This window comes from Theropithecus gelada, chromosome 2, assembly GCF_003255815.1.
Source record: "Theropithecus gelada isolate Dixy chromosome 2, Tgel_1.0, whole genome shotgun sequence".
NCBI classification, from domain to species: domain Eukaryota; kingdom Metazoa; phylum Chordata; class Mammalia; order Primates; family Cercopithecidae; genus Theropithecus; species Theropithecus gelada.
In genome coordinates, this window is record NC_037669.1 from 92,702,056 (window position 1) to 92,708,235 (window position 6,180).

A 6,180-nucleotide genomic window follows, 5' to 3' on the forward strand; every position below is an offset into this window, starting at 1 on the left:
CAATATGGTGTACCCTGGGAGCATGGGACCACCAGGTTGCCTAAGGAGGGGCAAACCAGCCCAGATCAGAAGCAGAAAAGGTCAAAACTCTCATGGTGATCATTAATGGGATTAAGCCTGTGAATAGCTATTGCACTCCAACCTGGGCAACACAGCTGAGACCCTACCTCTAAAAATTAAAATGTTTATTAAGCACTTACTCTGAGCCAGCACTATGCTAGATGCTAGGAATACTAAATGAATAAAATAGAGCCAAACCTCAACAAGTTAATAGTCGGCTTGAGAAACAGACATAAACAAACAATTATAACAGTGTGTCAGTATTATAACAGTGTGTCAGTACAAATAATTAGAATACTGTGTCAGTGTGTAAAAAGCTATGAGAGTTGGAGTTAAGATTTCAGAAAGGGCCAGGCGCGGTGGCTCATGCCTGTAATCCCAGCACTTTGGGAGGCCAAGGTGGGAGGATCACCTGAGGTCAGGAGTTCGAGCCCAGCCTGGCCAATATGATGAAACCCCGTCTCTACTAAAAATGCAAAGATTAGCTGAGCATGGTGGCGGGCACCTGAAATCACAGCTACTTGGGAGGCTGAGGTAGGAGAATTGCTTGAACTCAGAGGACAAAGTTTGAAGTGAACTGAGATGGTGCCACTGCACTTCAGTCTGGGTGACAGAGCAAGACTCCGTCTCAAAAAAAAAAAAAAAAAAAAAAAGGCTGGGCGCAGTGGCTCAAGCCTGTAATCTCAGCACTTTGGGAGGCCGAGATGGGCAGATCAGGAGGTTAGGAGATCGAGACTATCCTGGCTAACACGGTGAAACCCTGTCTCTACTAAAAAATACAAAAAACTAGCCGGGCGAGGTGGCAGGCGCCTGTAGTCCCAGCTACTCGGGAGGCTGAGGCAGGAGAATGGCATAAACTCAGGAGGAGGAACTTGCAGTGAGCTGAGATCCGGCCACTGCACTCCAGCCTGGGCGACAGAGCGAGACTCCGTTTCAAAAAAAAAAAAAATATATATATATATATATAAAATATATATATATATACACACACACATATATATATTTCAGAAAGGCTTCAAAGACAGGAGGTTTAAATTGGACTTTGAAGGATAAGGAGGCATTTTTCAGGATAAAATAGGAGATGAGGACATTGAAGGCAAAGGTGGAATACTCAGGAAAGTAGTCTATATGAAGAGATTGTATGATGAAGCTGAAAAGGGCAATTTAGGACAGATTACAAACAGCCCTGAATGCCATTTAAGCACAGAGCTGAGGGATAGTCAGATTTGTTTTGTTTAAAGACAACTCTGGAGACAGTGGGTAAGGCAGATTGAGGATGGGGATTGTAGTTTGGGGATGGATTAGAGAGTGAAGATTTCAAATAGCCAGACTTACCAGCGATTGGAGTTTTCTTGAACATTTTGCCTGTGTTCACTCTGTGATCATTCCAATAACTGGAATCCTTGTGTGTTCCTGTCACCTAATTTCTGCTGGTTCCCCCGATGTGTGTTCACGTGTGCCTCATTTTTTACTTTGTGCTGGACATTGTATTTGAAAACCTGTTCATTAAAATATTTTGAAGCCTAGGACAATTTCTGCCTCTAGAGAGGAATTTTATTTGCTTCTGTCAAGTACCCAAGAGCACTAGAATTCTGGGGTCACAGTAATCCAGATTCAAGGTTGGAGATTTTCTAAGCCACTGAAACCAAGCCACAGACCTGTCAGACTATGCAAGGGCTGGTTTGCTTCTGGTTTATCCTTAACCCTAGGGTATAATCCTCTCAGGTCACACCTCAAAACAGGCAGTGGTTTACCAGTATTCCACCTTTGGTAGGCCCCGTACTCCAGCTCCCCCTGCCTAGCCCTACAAAACTTTCAGAAACACAACCCATTTTCTCCATTGCCTCTGCTAAATGGGCAGTTGCCTCCAGGCCCAAGTGGCCCAAATGCTGGGCTCACCTGTCTGGATTCGTGTCCTCTCTGGGATGTTAGCCTAGTAATTCTTTAGTATCTTGTTAGCTCTTTGATGCTTTTCAAATGTTTTGGCTCCTAGTGCAAGAGTTGGTACAATTTACCTAGTCTCCCATTTACTAACAACAGAAGTCCTCTGTTTTCATCTTGGGTCCCTTGCCCAGATGGTGTTTAGCTGGCGCCATGAGCTCAGTCTGCTCTTTGCTGTAGCATAGGGCTGCATATTGGGACGTGTGTCATGGGTTCCTAACCACATCTCTGACCCACTTTCAGCTCGTTGGTTCTGCTTGGGCCTTTCTGGACTCTGTTAACTAGGGAACCTGTCTTTCATGGATAGGTACCTCTGGATCCTTTCACAATTAGGCCCAATCAAGAGGGACTGGATGTAAAAGTACTTTGTAGGCCGGGCGTAGTGGCTCATGTCTGTAATCCCAGCACTTTGGGAGGCCGAGGCGGGCGGATCACCTGAGGTCAGGAGTTCAAGACCAGCCTGGCCAACGTGGTGAAACCCCGTCTCTACTAAGAAAAAATATAAAATTAGCCAAGCATTGTGGCAGATGCCTGAAATCCGAGCTACTCGGGAGGCTGAGGCAGGAGAATCACTTAAATCCAGGAGGTGGAGGTTGCAGTGAGCCGAGATCGCCCCAGTGCACTCCAGCCTGGGTAAAAGAGCGAAACTCCGTCTCAAAAAAAAGCACTCGGGAGGCTGAGACAGAATTGCTTGAACCTGGGAGGCAGAGGTTGCAGTGAGCCGAGATTGTGCCACTGCACTCCAGCCTGGGCGACAGAGTGAGACTCCGTCTCCAAAAAAAAAAGAAAAAAAAAAAACGTGCTTTGTAAATTCTAGATCTCAGCAGACAGAAGGTTTTCTTAGTGTTGTGCTCTGTTTTGTTTCTGCTGCAAGAGTGTTATGAAATATGTGTCAAAGCCCTTGGCTCTGTCTCACCTACCCAGCACAATGCAAGAGGGATAGGAAAGCCCAGATCAGAAGGGGAGCAGGAGATGGCGGAGGCCTATGGAATAGAGTTACTGGATGTTGCCAAGAGTCTTGGACCCAAAGAAGGGGCTGAAGTGTTAGAACAGGGTATATTGATTTCCATCTGCGTCTGTCCTCTTTCCTGCCAGAGTGTTTGTGCTTCTTGATGACTGTGATCCATAGGCCTGGCAAGAGTTCTCTGGGGACCTTGTCCTTTCTCAGATAATTTATCCTGATGAAAAGGCTCATCTGTGCTCCAGAAAGCAGCACTAAACACTGAACTCGGAGCTAGAAGTTCTCTCTGTTCAGGAGCCATGTGCTTTCTGAACCTAAGGCTCTTCATCTATAGAATCTTTGCCTTTTCCTAGGACTAGCTAGGCATCAGGGATATAGCAATGAATAAAACGGACCAAAAACTTTGCCTTGTGAAGCGTATTTCTCAGTGTCATGAAATTCATTCAGGGTTCTCCAGGCCCAAGGGAAAGGGCGGGTACCAGCAGGGGAACAGAGGCAGCTTCACTGGCCCAGGAGCAGGGAGCATGCGAATACCACCCTTGCTGGGTGCTACAGCAGAGCCGCTTTCCTCAGCCCAACAGCTCATTGCAGGCATACAAGCAGCTTTGGGGAAAGAGTGAGGAACTCCTCTAAAGCAAGCTTGGAAATAATACTGTCTCCTGAGTGTATAACCGTAATATGACACAAAGTACATAGGAACAAGATTGCAGAGTTACCCTAAGGACTCAGATGGCCAGCCAGACTAAGTAACACTCTGGCCAATGGTTTATCAAAACCAGAAGAAGAATGTGGCGATCAGAAGGATTCACCTCCAGGTACCCATGTGCACGCAATTCTGGAGCACATACCTAGAAGCAGAATTGCTAGGATGGAATTTAACTTATCTTGACTTTACAAGATCATAGTTAAAAGTGGTTGTATCAGGCCGGGCGCGGTGGTTCATGACTGTAATCCCAGCACTTTGGGAGACCAAGCCAGGAGGATCATTTGAGGTCAGGAGTTCAAAACCACCCTGGCCAACATGGTAAAACCCTTGTCTCTACTAAAAATAGAAAAATTAACTGGGCATGGTGGCACACACCTATAATCCCAGCTACTTGGGAGGTTGAGGCAGAAGAATCTCTTGAACCCAGGAGACGGAGGTTGCAGTGAGCTGAGATCATGCCACTGCACTCCAGCCTGTGTGACTCTGTCTCAAAAAAAAAAGTGGTTGTATACTCCCACCAACACTGGATTGCCTTTGCTCCACATCCACAGCAGTGCTTGATAGTTTTATACTTGTCAATTTTAGCAATTCTTATTGGCTAAAATGTAGTGGCAAGTAATAGTGATTTTAATTCGCATTCTCTAATTATTAATGACATTGCACAGCTTTTTTTTTCGATACAGGGTGTTGCTCTGTTGCACAGGCTGGAGTGCAGTGGTGCAATCATGGCTTACTGCGACCTCAACCTCCTGAGGTCAGGCTTTTCCCACCTTAGCCTCTCAAGTAGCTGGGACTACAGGTATGTGCCACCACACCTGGCTAATTTTCTAATTTTTCATAGAGATGGGGGTCTCCCTATGTTGCTCAAGTTGGTCTCAAACTCTTGGGCTCAAGCAATCCTTCCGCGTCAGCCTCCCAGTGTGCTGGGATTACAGGTGTGAGCTACTGCACCCAGGCTGCACAGCTTTTAACATGTTTATTAGCAATCTGGATTTCTGCTTTTGTGAAGCACCTGCTTAACTCTTTTTTTTTTTTTTTTTTTTTTTTTTTTGAGACGGAGTCTCGCTCTGTCGCCCAGGCTGGAGTGCAGTGGCCGGATCTCAGCTCACTGCAAGCTCCTCCTCCCGGGTTTACGCCATTCTCCTGCCTCAGCCTCCCCAGTAGCTGGGACTACAGGTGCCCGCCACCTCGCCCGGCTAGTTTTTTGTATTTTTTAGTAGAGACGGGGTTTCACCGTGTTAGCCAGGATGGTCTCGATCTCCTGACCTCGTGATCCGCCCGTCTTGGCCTCCCAAAGTGCTGGGATTACAGGCCTGAGCCACCCTGCCCGGCAGCACCTGCTTAACTCTTGAGTCCATCTTTCTTTTAGGTTATCTTTTTCTTAATCTGTAAATTTCAATTTCTCTCAACATGTAAAAACATGCTTAAAAAATTAAAACATTTGTCTTGAGTCCCAAAGTTAGGACAAGTTATTCTAGCCTCCCTTTGTAGCCCCAGTTTGTAGAAAACAGGGTTGAAAAGCAGCATTAGTGGGACCAATAGTGATGGAAATGATCTTTCTTTGGGATCCGTGGAATTTGTTTTCTCACTCTTGAAGTTATCTATTCTATAGAAAAATGACCATAGCAACACAAGGTATAATTTTGGGAAGAAAAATTTATGTTCTTAAATTCACATAGTGGTTTCAATTTGTGTAAGAAATTGATAAGGTATATTATATAGTTAAGCAACAATGAATGATGAAGATTCCACTCATCAGAGAAAGTGTGTGTGTGTGTGTGTGTGTATACACATACAATGTATCTAGATTACAGTAAGTCAGGGATAAAGTCTACAGTAGAAACTATTCTGTGTATATATATATATATATATATATATTTTTTTTTTTTTTTTTTTTTTTTCTGAGACGGAGTCTCGCTCTGTCACCCAGGCTGGAGTGCAGTGGCTTGATCTCGACTCACTGCAACCTCTGCCTCACGGGTTCAAGTGATCCTCTTCCCTAGCCTGCCAAGTAGCTGGGATTACAGGTACCCACGACCATGTCCAGCTAATTTTTGTATTTTTAGTAGAGATGAGGTTTCACCGTGTTAGCCAGGCTGCTCTCGAACTCCTGACCTCAGGTGATCCGCCCACCTCGGCCTCCCAAAGTGCTGGGATTACAGGCATGAGCCACTGAGCCTGGCTGATTTGTTTTTTTTTTTTTAATTTAATTATTATTTTTTTACAGATAGGATCTCACTCTGTCAACCAGGGTGGACTACAGTGACGCACAAATAACACTGTAAGATGGAACTCCTGGTCTTAAGCCATCCTCCTGCCTCAACCTCCCAAAGTGGTGAGATTACAGGTGTGAGCCACTGCTGCCAGCCAACTTTTTAGTTTTTAATTTTTTAGTTATATATTGCCTCTTGTGTTGAAACATACATACTGCTTTTTGTAAAGAAGCTCAATTATTTTTTAGTATTGATTTGGTATTCAGCAACCTTGCTAAATACCCTTATAATAATTGATC